The 16,198-nt window shown below is 38.0% G+C and overlaps 1 protein-coding gene across 5 annotated transcripts in view; it reads right to left on the bottom strand.

Moving 5' to 3' along the window:
- The window catches only part of kcnab2a (potassium voltage-gated channel subfamily A regulatory beta subunit 2a), a 121,703-nt gene that overhangs the window by 89,094 nt on the left and 16,411 nt on the right, over positions 1–16,198 (bottom strand). The gene's annotated exons all lie outside the window — the stretch shown is intronic.

Below are 16,198 nucleotides of genomic sequence, written 5' to 3'. Positions count from 1 at the left end.
TCTCGGATCGCTCACGGAGAAGAGACGACAGTGAAGGATGAGAAAACCTACAATCCAGGTCCTATGATTTGCTAACGTTTTATTACGTGTCAGCACGGCAGCCGTCCGTGAGGGGCCGCCTGCATTTTACTTTCAGTTTATTTTGGATTAAAGTCTTTTAAATGTTCGCCAGTTGCCGCCTCCTTCTTTCCTGAACTAAGAACTGTGTTACAGACACGTTAAGAAAATTAGACCGATATATTAAAGCTGATAAATAAAGGATTAATTCCTCCAGGTATGACACTTTAGCTGTTCACGCACGCTGTTTCGCCGTGATAGTTTTGAATTGCTTGAAATATAACTGGAATCAATACAGGTAAGTCCAATATGTGCAGCGCAAATATGTCGAATAGGTTACATAAATTGTAATAATGATCACTACTGTAAAAGAATGTTTTGACCTCTTTGAACACAGATTTCGATGCCTCATTTTGGTGCCTGAGCTGTCGAATGCAATATTCAGTGAAACACGTGATCAACTGCTAAATTCAAATGTGATTGTGCCGAGTCATATATATAACAACTATTCAGTGTTTTCAACCACAAAGTTTATTTTAGGTTTCAGAAATTTAAATGTACGTAAGTATAAGCAAAAACTACATAGCAGGGCTTTTCCTAGTCCTACATTTACATTTTTTTGGGCGGCCGACAAAAATTTGTCCCACCAAAGCCTTATTTGATGATTTGTTGTGATTTATAAATTGATGCAAATGACTAACGCGCGTATCGGTCTTCAAAACCATCACCATCTGAGCTAGCTCTTTCTCACTCGCACATATCAAGAAAAATCAACTGAACTGACACAATGGTTAAAGATCGGAAGACCGAATCCATGTTCCACGTGGCATGGTCGCACAATATTTTCCCTGAATTACTGCTGGATGTGAATTGTGCTCAAAAAACACCCCTTTTTTGACAGACGTTTTGCACACGCAGCTGACAAACCATACTTTTAAATAAACGGAAAAATATCCTTATGAAGTGTTTTCTGTGATGACAAATCTGGCCCTGCGTCCCAATTCGCATACTATCCATTCTAAATAGCTTTTGAAAATAGAATTAGTATGTCCCTAATGTGTGTGTGTGTGTGTGTGTGTGGATGACCATGTCTGGTCAGCCACCACCGAAGACCATTTCTGACCCAGGAGAAACCCTGGCTAGTTTTTCAAATACACACTGATGTCTATGGAAGCGGCAATAATAATCATTTTGAGGACTAATTATTTTGAAGACATTTTGTTTATACAAGATACACATTGTATAGTACACAAACTATAGTTTACTCTATTTTTCTCCCAGTTTACTGGTCACTCACTTTCATGAATTTCGGGAGACTAAGATGAATTTATTTGATGTAAATACAACAAATGCGCTTCGGACTTAAATTGCGACTAACATGGCAGTGCCCATCACGCATTAAAATATAACATGACAACTAACTGGATCATTATAAAGGGTTTTAAATGACAAAACGCGTTCATTTACACACATTTGAAAATCGGAATTCAGATTATTTATGACGTGAATATTTTGAATAAAAAAGGAAAAACTACAGAACTATTGTGGCTGCGGTTTAGGTTTTATTAAGTATACTTCAAAGTTTTAATAAAAATGTTCAACTTGAAGATTTTTTTCCCCCTAATAAAAATCTATTCTTTAAATGATCCCCAACAAATACAGTACAGTAACTGACGTAAATCCTAACTGGTGAGAGAAAAGTCACCTGTTCTGATGGGGAAAGGCCAGTGTGTCAGTATAAATGTGTGTGTAAGAGAGAACTCATCACTGCTTTGTGCATCTGCACACCTGAAAACACCTGCGGCTATGTCAAAACAACACGGGCTGTCCAAACATTTAGGTCGTCATATCACCAGGAGGCTTTACATTGGTGCAGCTAAACTGCTGAGTCTCTCTTAGAGCACCCACTGACAAATCAGCAGTCATCCAAACAACCTCTACATGATAATGCACTTATAAACAGAAACATGGAGTGAAGCCAGATAAGTGTAGTGATGTCAAGTAACCTTGGTGAAGGGCTGGTGGAGAAAGTCAGGGTGTATTAAAGCCTATTTGTACAATTACATGTCAGTCTCTCTCAAATGCAGCACTGCTAAATAATTCAGAATTGCCCAGTCATGTTTTGTTTTGGTGTTCTTTTGGTTGTTCCAGTTGGTAGCTGTAGTGTGAGCAGGAACTGACTGAATCTTCCCCTCAGGATGCTGAAATACCATTCTGACGAATGCCACTGCTAACTGAGGGGGAAAATGCTGCGAGAATGGTCCAGAATTACTAATGAAACGTGGTGCAAATGCAGCACGCCATGCTGAGTGCTGTAAGCAGACTGAAAAACACGCCCCCAGAAAAAGGCTGCCTGCAGCAGCTGTCCTGCACACGCACACACACACACTGAGGAAGAAGAGGGAAGAAAACTGCAGTTGAAGAGAGATTAGAGGAAAGAGCTGACTAGGCACAGCAATTCAAACAATGATGAAGGTAGAAGAGACGTGAGGCAGCTTTCTCCACAGCTGGAGAGCAATAGAGAAATGCATGCCACTGGGACGGCACCTACAAAGACACTAAACTAGCTCATCATTAGGAGTAAAAACAAAAACAAAAAAACACTTATGCATCTCTCAATGCAATCATCATTATACATCACCAGACATTCATTGCACTTAGGTTTATTTTGCAATACACCAAGCATTCTGACATAATTAATGTGCTTTATATGATTGCATAAACATGTTTGTTACGTCACCTGAGAACTGCCTAAGAGCTTGCGCTTTCCTTTAGGGCAGTAAAGTCTAATGCAAACGATAAATTCAAAGTTCATGGGACCGTAGCTCCATAAGCTTTAAAAGCAATGCATTTGGAAATGAACATTCATAAATAATATTCAGCTCATTTGTATATATATTTAGTTCAATATGACGAGATGTTGAGAACACTTAGAAACTTTAGATCTAGAAGATCTAGAATTCTTTACTATTGTTAACCCTTTATCTGTCTGAGGGTTTAGCAAATTTTTAACCAATGAAACGTCTTTTTTTTTTTTGAGCACGTGATCGCCATTAGAACATTGTGAATGAAGTGCCGCATGCAGTTCAGACTGTCTCTCCTTGTTTGCAATACAAGGGCAAATAAAAAAAACTGGTTGAATAAGCACAACTGTTTTCTTGTTTTACTCAAACACTATGGTTCCTCCATTTTACATTATTCTGCAATCGCTGAATACAACACAAAAAAAAAATCAACTAAATGTTTTTTTTCTAGCCTAGAAATCTAGACACACCCTAGCGGCAGCAAATTTAATTTGCCCGCAAGTGTCGTCTAGGCACTCTCAATACCCTTCTGAGCTGTATTCCTCAGAATCTGGACGGCCCAATCACATCGTGTATAGAGTCGGCGGACGGGGCCATAATGACGACGGCAGAGTTGCGTTTGCGTGCTTCTAGTAAACACAGAAACTGGCGAATGGCGGCGGTCTTTCGAATCAGCTCTGACCGCGACTCTGGAAGACTTGGAGTTAAGCTTTTCTCTGAGAAAAGAACAAAGAACGGCACTGAAGTAATTCTTAAAAAGGGAAGATGTGTTCGGAGTTTAGCCGACTGGATACGGCGAATGTTTAATCAGTCAGTGAGCTCTGCTTCACCTTCATTGCTATGGTTGGTGTAGCGCTATCCTATCGCGTGCAGAGGGAGTCTGAAAGACAACCGTTTATCCGCCCCTCGGATTGAGCTCTGTCTATGGTGAGTTTCCAGACCAAACATCTTGATGTGGGTCTGGCTTGTCAGGCTAGCATAATTCACCATTTTACCGCAAAATAAAAAGGTCTTACACTTAATACATTTGAATTATTTAACTGAATTAGCTCTAATTTAATTTAAGTTGTAATGTGTCATTTTCACGAGGATAGAGGTCACGCAATTTATTTGGTCTGTTTAAAACAAAATGAAAGCAAACATTTTTCACCTGCCGTAAGTGGCAAGGACCAGGCGAGGCTTCGGTGGTAATCAAGAAAAATGTACGAATGACCAAAATAAAAAGTATAATAAGCTTGACAGAACTTAAAAGGGTTATTAAAAAGTGCTGTATACTACAAAAGTGAACTTAATTCGATACTGACATCATGAACAATGTCAGACTGGTTGCGGATTTCTATGTGCGTTTTGGATCCACATACATACCTGAAAAACAAAAAATGGTTTATTTAATTTGCACCTTTGTTATATTGTATTTGCCTATGCTTGCAGGTTGTTTATTATTTTCTATGCAGATGCACTCGCCACAAAAATCACCCCAATAATTCTAGAATGATTCGTTCTTTTCAAATAGAGCTATTCAAGTAATTTGGTGAATATTTTTTACATAAATCACAGAAAACCTAAATATAGAAAATGTCTAACATAATGCAGGCCTATTATCATCTAAAAGGTTCCCCTTAACAAACCTGGAAACATCTGCTACTAAGACACTGAACAGTCAGTTAGAAATAGGCTAACAAAACAAAACTAAATTATACATTATAAACACGTTAAAAAATTTACACTCAACCCTAACCAAAGCGTCAAAATGTGTTGGCCTCTTCGCCTGAAGGACCCTCCCTACATCTATATATAACATCCATAAACACATGAACAAAAACACGGCTCATCTGTCTAATTACATACATGTCCACACATGTGACTCAGATCCGTGCTGTTTTCAATGCATTTGCCCGAAGGACATTAGTCTCCTGACTGCTCTTTAAAAAAAAAAAAAAAAAGGCCAATCTTTACACTTAATCAGCATCTTGCAATATGCTTCATAAAAAATAAATAAATATAAAACAATGTACAAGCATTACAGTATACAGTGGTGGTCAAAATTGTTGGTACCCCTAGTAAATATGATCAAATATGGCTGTAAAAAATAAATCTGCATTGATTATCCTTTTGATCTTTTATTAAAAAATTCACAAAAATCTAACCTTTCATTGAAGTAAAATAATTGAAAGTGTGGGGTAAATCACATTATGAAATAAATGCTTTTCTCCAAAACACGTTGGCCACAATTGTTGGTACCCTTTTATTAAATACTTTTTGAAACCTTTTCCCAAGATAACTTCTTCTATAATGCCTGATGAGTTTGGAGAACACCTGACCAGAGATCAGAGACCGTTCCTCCATTCAGAATCTCTCCAGATCCTTCAGATTCCCAGATCATCTCTTCAGTTCAGCCACACATCTTCAATAGGGTTCAGGGACGGTCAAGCAGAAGCTTCATTTTGTGCTCAGTGACACATTTCTGTGTTGATTTTGCTGTTTGTTTTGGATCGTTGTCCTGATGGGAGATCCAACCACTGCACATTATAAGATTTCTAGCAGAATCCATCAGGTTTTGATTTTTCATCTTTTGGTATTTGCTAGAATCCATGATACCATGTATCTGAACAAGATGTCCAGGACCTCCAGCAAAAAAATAGGCCCACAACATTAAAGATCCAGTGGTATTTTTAGCCGTGGGCATGGGGTACTTGCCAGATTTCTGTTTGCACCAAACCCATCTGGTAGATTTGCTGCCAAAAAGCTATTTTACAGTTTCATCTGTCCACAGAACCAGGTCCCTTTTGACTTTCCAGTCGTGTCTGACAACTGAATATGCTGGAGTTTACTTCTGGATGAGTGAGGAGGATTTTTCTTGAAACCCTCCCAAACAACATGTGGTGATGTAGGGGTTGTTTGATTATTATTTTTTTACGCTTTCTGACCCCAAGACTCAACTAATCTCTGCAATTCTCCATCTGTGATCCTTGACGAGTGTGCACTCAAACGTTCCTCCTCACCGTGCATTAGGACGATTTACAAACACGTCCTCTTTCAGGCAGATTTGTATCATCTTTAGTTAAATGAAGCTTCTTAATTATTGCCCTGATGGTGGAAATGGGGATTTTCAATGCTTTAGCTATTTTCCTACATTTTTCCTACTCATTTAAAAGTCCCGTTCTTCGCGATTCCATCTTTCAAACTTTAGTGTGAAATGTTGCTGTTGGAGCATAGAAAATACCTGTAAAATTATAAAGCTCAAAGTTCAATGCCAAGAGAGATATTTTAATTAACAGAAGTTCCCTTTCAAAGCCTACAGCAAACGGCCGGTTTGGACTACAGCAGGAAGTGCAGGGATGTAATGACGTCACTAGAACCGTTTGTTGACTAACCCTCCGCCCAAAAGAACACGCAAAATAGGGGGCGTGGTCTTGTTGCTCTCCCACGTCGAGAAGAGCGCGCATTCAGCGCTTGCATCTCCCCGTTATGGTAAGAGGCGGGACCTTTCCGGACAAAGTGCACCAAGCTGCTGTCCAATCACAACACGGGAAGCGCTGGCCCAATCAGAACTCATTACGTGTTTCTGAAGGAGGGACTTCAAAGAACAAGGAAATCATCAGGCCGTTTTTAGGACAGAGGAAACAGCGCTGTACAGATAAGTAAATTGTGTGTTTTTTTACACGCGAAACGAACTCATGTTATATTGCACACTGTAAACATAATCAATGCTTCGAAGGAACGGGACCTTTAAAATTCTAGGAGGAGTACCAACAATTGTGGCCAACGTGTTTTAGAGAAAATTTATTTCATAATGTGATTTACCTGCCATTTTCAATTATTTTACTTAAATGAAAGGTTGGATTTTTGTGATTTTTTTTAATAAAAGATCAAAAGGATAATCAATGCAGAATATTTTTTTACAGCCATATTTGATCATATTTACCAGAAGTACCAACAATTTTGACCATGACTGTAGATATGAAACCAGCACAGAACAGGAGCTTCAGGTTCAGGAGCAATAAGCAACAACAACAACAAAAAGTTATGTTCCAGTATACAGTTCAGCGAATTAACACGAGGACTTCGTGTTTTAGGTTTGCTGTGTATGCTGAGGTTTTGTACAGACACCTATGAATGAATGTGCTAGCCTTTGTAACGGACGTCAGCTGCAGTTGCACATATGGCAGCAGTGCCGATAGTGTGGGCTGAAGCAAACTAATGAAAAGCTCTGCACGGCATGTGTGCATACTAATGCCACAACAAAATAATGCAATTCTTATTTGTGCCATTAAAAAGTGTGCACTTATGGTTTAACAAGTTTTTTCAATGATCAATATCTAGAAAGCAGGGTGGCTGATTGCCATTTTAATGCAGATACTATAATTTAATAAATGCACGAGATAACGGCAGAAATGTACTTAATATTTACACTTTTAAAAGTGTAATCAGTCAAGCAAGGCACAGCTGTTTGCCAATTCTTATATGATTAGCATCAGATACATCAGCTCATCACTAGCATGCATTCATTTAAAAAAAAATCTGAAAGAGGTGCAATTTTTTGCTCACATGGCACAATTCTCTAGTGTGAATCAGCATTCTGTCGAAAATTATCCCAGTCTAATATTTCTGTCAATAGACTGCAGTGTTTCAGTGTGAGTTTTGATTGAGTAAAAGTGCCTCATCATAAACTGCTATGGCAAAACCATGAAAAGCATTACTGATAACAATTTTTGCTCACCTCCTTTACAGGATATACTGGAGCAAAGGTGCCAGCACACACACACACAGAACATAAACAGATGCTGATCCAATTGGTGAGTTCAGTCACGCAGCAAAGCTGCGATTGGTTAGAGACCGACTGCATAGCAGAGAAGCAGCTTTACTCAGCAATAGTCATCCAGACTTGTGCCTCTCCAGTGCTCCCTTCTGAATAACATTCTTCTCAGTCCTTATGTGTATGCGTCCTATTCTCTTTTCTCTACCTCCTGCATTCTCACTCTTTCCCTTTCCCGCCTCAGGCTCACCCTGCAGCACACACACATGTGATTGTCCAACGAGAGACCTGACTGATGGAATGTGGCCTCTTCATCTTTGACTGAAACAGATACAGGACAACATTTAGTCACGGCATAGGCCCACTGGACAGCCTCTGGTAAGAGATTCATTAAAAATATGATGAATATATATGACAAATTCAAATACACGTGGTAGTAAAACACTGTAGCATCTGTACATTAAACCACAAAGTAAAAAAAAAAAAAAAAACATTTTAGAAAGGTGCACATGAAGATGAATTAACCTCAATGGACGCTGCAGACAACGATCGTTGTCCCTATAATTTAGGTGATGCTCTTCATACTCTTCGCATATGCATCTAAACAAAACATCCAATGATGCCGTAATGCATGTACACTACCATTCAAGTTATATGTTCAAAAATACAATAAAAACTGTAATATTGTTTGTGTTGTCCCAATGCATCAGTGCAGTAGCTTAAGACAATGATACACATCCGACAGTCTTAGGGTGCATTCACACTTGTAGTTCGGTTAGTTTGGTTCGGACCAAAAAACAAAAACAAAACGTATAGTCCTGGTCCTTTAGCGTTCACACTGGCATTTTTAACAGCGAACCTAAAGTTACCGAACCAAAGGCATAGGGAGACGCTCACAACCTGATTGGTCGGGCTTATATGATGTAGGAGCTTACCGAACATTCAAAACAATGCTGCGTGCTGGATTACACGCGGCCATTTTATGCGTATACATATGGCATTATTTTTACCAGCTGAGAACTGGTGAAATGTTCAAAACATTCAAAACAACGCTGTGTGCTGGATTAAACGTGATCATTTTATGCGTGTACATATGGCATTATTTTTACCCGCTGAGAACTCATAAAGAGCTCATGAAATGTTCAAAACAGCAGCATTTCCTCCCGTTGTGCAGAAGAGACGGCCGTTCTGTCGTCTGTACCTGCCCATTATTAGCAACACGGGTCCTTTGATGAGAAGAACCAGGTATGCTTTTTGTGTGTTTTTTCTAGCATTTTCGAAACATGCTCGTCTGACCAAATATTGATTAGGCACTTCCTCGTTGCTCCACGTTTGCCCTCTAACGTTAAAGTTACTCATTTTGGATACACCGATCTTTCAGCGTCGTCAAATCAGCTGACTATGCGTCGCATCTTGTGACATTACGTCCTGTTTTTGGTCCGTTTACATGTCTTTGGTCCGTGTTGCGTTCATATATCAAACGAACCGCACCAGAGTTCGTTTGGAAGCGGACCGAGACTCATCTTTTTAGCGCTCTCGGTCCGCTTGTTTGGTGCGCACCAGAGTTCAGATGGCAGCGTTCACATATGTTCAAATTAACCGCACTAAACGAGCAATCGCACCAGGGTTTGTTTTAATCGAACCAAACATGACAAGTGTGAACGCACCCTAAAATAGCTTGAATCTTAAAACACATACAAATGACAAAGATTACTGAAGAGAAAGTGATCTGGCTTCAGGGCTCACCCGTTGTCAGTCACGATGTAGATCGGCTCTGTATCTGAAAACTGAACAGCCATGTTTTCTATATAGATGTTATCAAAAGGTTTAAAAATCACTTGAAATGTTCAAACTGGCAAGCCTTTAAACATACAACTGACAGACTTTAGTAAGGACGCTGTCTGCGTGTGTTGACTGTGTTTGAGTTTGCCTCCGTGCTCCTTCCATGTCCCTGAATGGACAGGGATACCGCGCACGGTAGTCTGTTTAAAAGGGGAAAGTATTAGCATTAAAAACAAAATTTTGGTTAAATGGAAAAATTACATCAGTTAGAGGTTCTGAAATTACGAGATTACTTGTCTAGCCCTTCGTCAGGTGCTAAACATAAACCAGAGTAAACATTAGAGCAGGATTTTGCCCACATCACTCCATATAACAGACTCACAAAGAGTAAATCATTTAATCTCATTCATCACAACTTATCGTTACTGTTACTTATCGTTCATCACAACTTATTATTGGATGAATCAGCTTTTGTGTATAAATCTTTTAAATGAATGTACTTATAAAGAAATATACGTACCTATTAATTGATTGAACTTCCACAAAATGTACTAAATCGTGATATATATTGTTATCGGGATAGGAGATTTTGGTCATATATTTTATTTTGGCTGGGCAATATTTTTTTAAAGATTATTTTGAAAGTCTTAACCATCACTTTTGATCCAATTTAATGCATCTTTGCTAAATAAAAGTATAATGACCCCAAACTTTTGAACAGGAGTCCATATTATAGGTTTGTAATCATGTAATGCTACAGATTAGACCATCTGTTTTACAGTAAGCTATTTATAACATTTCAAAAACATTTTTAAATCCCATTATCCTAATACCTCACAATACCTAATGTCAGACTGGTGATTTTCTGAATTTCCCAAGTGACTTATAACACTAATCCAAAACATGTTGTCATGGAAAATGCTACAAGTAATATAAACATCAGAACTATTTTTGTCCATTAGTTTTGCAATCTCTGACTAAGAAATTTCAACACTGTCCTCATAACATTAATCACCCGGCCAACCCACACTTCACCCGGCTGCCTTCTGGTAAGCGCTTCCGTAGCCTGATGGCCAAAACTGAGAGACTCAGCCATCAGACTCCTGAACGCTGTCACTTAACAACATGTGACTTCACCTCACTTCACCACGTATTAACAAACTCACATACTGATATTGCACTGCACTTTATTCTTGTGTTCATGTAACTACTCATTATAATGCTGTTTGCACATTACACTCCTGCACTTCTGTTATCCACGTATTTATTTTTATAGTCTCCAGTTTACTTTATCTCACTTATTTTATTCCACATCTCATTTCTTTTACTTGATTTATCCATAATTCTACATATGTATATATATAGCACCTTATCCTATCCTATTCCTATTTTATAATTTATTGTGCTTTTTTGTTAATTGTTATTTGCTGTCCATGGAGCGGACCTGTTTACATTTCACTGCCGGTTGTATTCTGTATAACTGTGTATGTGACAAATAAAACTCTTGAACTTGAACTAACTCCTTCACTGATTACATAAATTACGTAACATTTTACGATAAAGCTTTTGCAATTGAGTTTGAAGGAAAGCAAAATTAGAAACAGCCAGAATCCCCATCAGTTCTTGCAAAATCGATTTTACTTATTATATAACGCATTAAATTCACGCTTATGTTTCAAGAAAATGCTTCAATGAAATGACCTTGATTCACGAGGAAAAATGTCCTACAAAATACTTGACTTATGAAGGCACCAGAACAGGGAGAAAAGGGACAACTCAGCCATCTAACAAAAATCTGTTCATGAAATAGAACCAATTTAGTGCTTTATCAGAACCAGCACTTCCATTATTGAAAGGTCACTCTTAGAGGCACACAATATATATTGGCAACGATGATACAGTGCTGATTAGTGAAAAAAAAAAAAACACCTGATAGCGATGCTTGGCTTCAACAGCACAATCGAGATGGTCAAGATGTTTGCCTCGACAGTAAGAAAAGGGCAAACGGTTGTGCTCTGGTTAAACAATAATGAGGAGAGAAACGAGTCGTGCCTAATTAGTATATTCAGCTGTTTGCATGATTGTCTTTTTTGGCAATTAGGCATTGTAGAAACAATCAAGTCAACTGAAGTTAGCCATCTGCAAGCTTTGGTTGTAATAAGACAAGTTATCATTTCCTTTTTTAAATTAGATGTTAACTCTACTGTGATTTCTGCTGAAACATTGCTCTAGGCAAATGAGGCTGGACATAATTAACGTGCTAGTTAGGATGGAAATAAACATCCAAATGTAGGTCAGTGAAAAATTTACAAGATCTCAAACTCTAATGCATCTGTTCATATGCTTTAATGAATTGCAAATGGTTCAGTGTTTATCAGTCGATGCTAAAAGTACTGCTATAGTCCTTAATATAACCAGGGAACAGGTGGAGGGACGGTCTGCATCCTGTACCCCTGGAGAGAAAGGTCTGTCTCACACTCACTCCATTAGGCCTTAACACGGAGCACATAGTCCCAGGGTCCAAAATTCACCCAAACAAAAGTAGTTGAAATTGAGAAAATGTACAGACCATGAACGTTTTTGCATGATTTCAAACAGTTTTGGAAAATAGTTCAGAAGACAGGAACTCCTACCTTAACACTCATGTCATTGATTGAGCCAATGTTACGTCAACAATTTTATAAATTATATAAAGTAATTACTTTAAGTACATTTTGCAACCAACTAGTATTAGAAAGTATAAAATCATTAAAAGAAATGGACAACAGTCAGACAAACCCCTTGAGTTCATAAATAATTAGTGATCATTGGTTTTTATTATAACCTAAATTATACAACTTCTTATCTTAAGGGGTTTGTTGTAACCAGTCCTTCAATATGTCCTGCCTGAACTTCCTGTTTAGTTAGAAAAGACATGTTATCAGAAATAAGGTGCCACAATTTAAAACAAACATTCTGGCTTCCTAAATGATTTAAAGACATGCATCAGTGACTGTTTTTAAGGCAGCCTGTTTTTTTTTTGTGTGTGTTCATATTAGGGCTGCACAATATTGGAAAAACTGACAATGCAATATATATATTTTTTCTGCAATATATATATATAGGCCTCTGTATATTGCGATATGACAATTTCACCAGATGACTTGAATAGTCCCATTTGTAAAGAACAATGTTGGGAACGTTACTTTAAAAAAGTAATTCGTTATAGTTACTCACTAGTTGTTCCAAAAAGTAACTGAGTTAGTAACTGAATTACTCTATAATAAAAGTAACTCGTTACAAGGGAAAGTAACTATTTGCGTTACTGCAAAAAAAAAAACAAAGTTGCTATAAGTCATATAATTTTGATTTTTTTTTTAAAGGGATAGTTCACTTTAAAATGAAAATTCTGTCATCCTTTACTCACCCTCAAGTTGTTTCAAACCTGTATGAATTTCTATCTTCAGCGGAACACAAGGGAAGATATTTTGAAGAATGTCAGTAACCAAACAGACCAAAAGGAAAAAAAAAAAAAATACTATGGAAGTCAATGGCTCCAGTTAACTGTTTGGTTACTGAAATTCTTCAAAATATCTTCCCTTGTGTTCAGCTGAAGAAAGAAATTCATGTATTGTATGGCGGGCTTATCCATTTTCTCGCGAGAAAAACCTAGTTTTGGTTGATTTAATGTCGTGGGTCTGTAGTGGAGCTCACGTTATCAATTGCGTTCACCGACGTGGAGAGAGACTTCCGGGGCAAGATGCACATTACATAAACATTCTTACCTTTCACCTCAACGAGGGAAAAGTAGCGCTTATACTTCCAGTGTGCGAAAGCTACCTTAGAAGTAATTGGACATGACGTCGCTCTGCCTCTGACTCCTGATCACTGTTCGCATGCACGCGTGCGTGTCTCTCACACACACACACACACACACACACACTCCGCTGACAGAGCGTGCCTGTTTGGATGAAAACTGCTTCAGTGAGCTCAATTATAGTAACACCGCATTTTATTCTCAGTAACAGTAACGGCACTGTAACGGGGGAAACAGTGCATTAGTGTCAATAAATACTTCAATATAGAGCGATACATCAATTAAATGTGTAACTATGATGTAGATACCATTTATAAATTTAAGATCTCTGCATTTTCACACAATGCATATTCATGCATTATTGCCAATGTATGCAGTCTCGTTTAAACTACCTTTCAGAGCTCATGAAAGACACTCAGGGAGTCGGCAGAGTTGTTCTCACTGTCCAATTGGGTCGTCATTTAAGTTTCAGTTACTCGTATCTAAAGCCTTGCAAAAATAACACGAAAGAAGCGCGCATGCTAAATATGCTCAAATATGTCAATGAACTATTTAAAACTGTAAAAGGGAAAGGCTAAATGAACGGTTGCATAGATATAATACACCACGCATCAATATCTTTTCCCTTTGTGTTTTGAACTTTCCAACGAGAAGCACAACGGCACGTGCTGTGACCCCATGTTGTTCAAACGCATCAATATTGATGCTAAAATGATAAATCGTGCAGCCCTAGATCACATTCAGTCAAAAAAAAATGCAGTGTTCTGTTTTGCCATTTCTAAAAAAACATTATTGTCACCTGGCCAAGTTTTTTACTCACATTTGGCACTATAGCGAGTTTATTTTTTAATCTATACTTACAAATGCTTTGAAAACATGACTGGGTGGTCTAAATGAGAAAGAAAAAAAAAGCACACACAGACCCACACATATTAGCACACACCTGCGATCAAGACAGGTGTGATAAATGCCGTAGGTTACACAGATCTGCAAGTGCACACCTTCTCCCTGGTGGGACTCCCAAACATGACTAATGCAGCAAGACAGCAGCTCTGCGTCTGCACCACAGGATGATTAGAGAGAACTGTTTAAGGCGTTCTCTCCGAGGAGAACCTTGAATCTACATGCAGAGCTTCCTTCATGTTAGCTTCAAAAACAGTCCGGCAACTATTAAAGGGTCAGTTCACCCAAAAATGAAAATTATTTAATTAATTACACACCCTCATGTCGTTGGACACCTGTAACACCTTCGTTTATCTTCAGAACACAAATGAAGATCATTTTGTTGAAAGCTGATGGCTGAGAAAGGCTTCAGAAAGGCCTCCATTGGCATTCAGTACATTTCAACTGACCCACTCACAAGACCCATAAAAGGCACTAAAGACGTCGTTACAAAGTCCATCTCACTACAGTGGCTGTACAATAATTTTACCAAGAGACGAGAATAGTTTGTGCGGAAAAAAAAAGAAGGACTTAATCCGCCAAGATATTGTCTTCAGTGTAGGTCTCGGACGTGAACTCACGCGATAGCGGCGCTCCTCCTCTTCCGGGTCATGTATTGAACGGCGGATCTGCGACATTCTCGCGCATGCGTCGAGTTCACGTCAATATCTTAGTAGATAAAGTCATTAATTTGATTTTTTTTTGCGCACAAACTTCTCGTCGCTTGGTAAAATTATTGTACAGCCACTGTAGTGAGATGGACTTTGTAACGACGTCTTTAGTGCCTTTTATGGGTCTTGTGAGTGGGTCAGTCGAAATGTACTGAATGCCAATGGAGGCCTTTCTGAAGCCTTTCTCAGCCATCAGCTTTCAACAAAATGATCTTCATTTGTTTTCCGAAGATGAACAAAGGTGTTACGGGTGTCCAACGACATGAGGGTGGGATTGATGAAATAATTTTCATTTTTGGGTGAACTAACCCTTTAAGACAAATCTGCTGAAAAACAACGCCATGAAATGAATTAATGATTTATATCATATGACTAGGTAGCATTTCTCAGCCACATCCATCTTTGGACAGTATCTCAGGATCAAACAAAATACCTCCATCCTGTATATTTTTCAATTATTCTCAATGCTGTGGGTCATATTAAGTAGCAAAGAGAATGACAAAAACTTTTTAAGGCATTGTAATGGTGTTGTAGTCTGAAGAATAGCACTTCCTTCACTTCTTAAATGCATTATAGTGATTATGTGCCTACAAATTTTGTATTGCATCTTTTGAAGTAGTGAAATTCTAAACTCCATACAGTTAGTAAATATTTTATGCATAAATCATTATGATATTACATTTTTAGGAATGTGAATCATAAGGAACGGAATGATTTTAACACTTCGACTAAGAATTTTATATTCCAATAAAAAAAGAACTTGTTCATGGGAGTTATTTCGTTCAGGAATTTCATTAATCGTTAAAAGAACGCAATCTCATTTCTATTAAATGACATCGACTATTAAACCTTTTGGGGGGAAAAATCCCACCGGAACATTCAAATCTGTGTCCTCGGTGCAGCAGACCCAGAGAGAGCAGTTATTATCATAAGTAGTTATGAAACAGCTTAACAAACAAGCAAACAAAGTCTTTTCAGCCACACTGTATCGTTATTTCTGTGTTACAAATATTCATATCCAAGTAGTACTGGAATAAAAGTTCATAGTTCGTATAAAAATGGTAGCAGTCGAAATGGAGCAAATCACCTTTTAAAAAAGTAACATGGCGCTTTAAATACTGATTAAAACAATTCCATCTTTACACCACCAGTTGGTGACATGTGGCTGTATGTATTTGTCATTGAATCATTAATTTAAGATAATTATTTAAAAATGTTGATTCATCCAGTAATGAAAGTATTTATGAGTCATTTAATCAATTAAACAGTTTTTTATAAATAATTCAGATTAATAAATATTGGAAATAGACTGCAGCAATTAAAACGGTGTCAGAACTTCCAGGGGAATTACATTATTTTGTTTAGAATCGTGGGAGAATTGTGATCTCGG

The sequence above is a fragment of the Pseudorasbora parva genome, chromosome 22 (genome assembly GCF_024679245.1).
Source record: "Pseudorasbora parva isolate DD20220531a chromosome 22, ASM2467924v1, whole genome shotgun sequence".
Taxonomy (NCBI): Eukaryota; Metazoa; Chordata; class Actinopteri; order Cypriniformes; family Gobionidae; genus Pseudorasbora; species Pseudorasbora parva.
The sequence above is the reverse complement of the archived record's forward strand: the minus strand, read 5'-3'. Positions and strand labels throughout refer to the sequence as shown.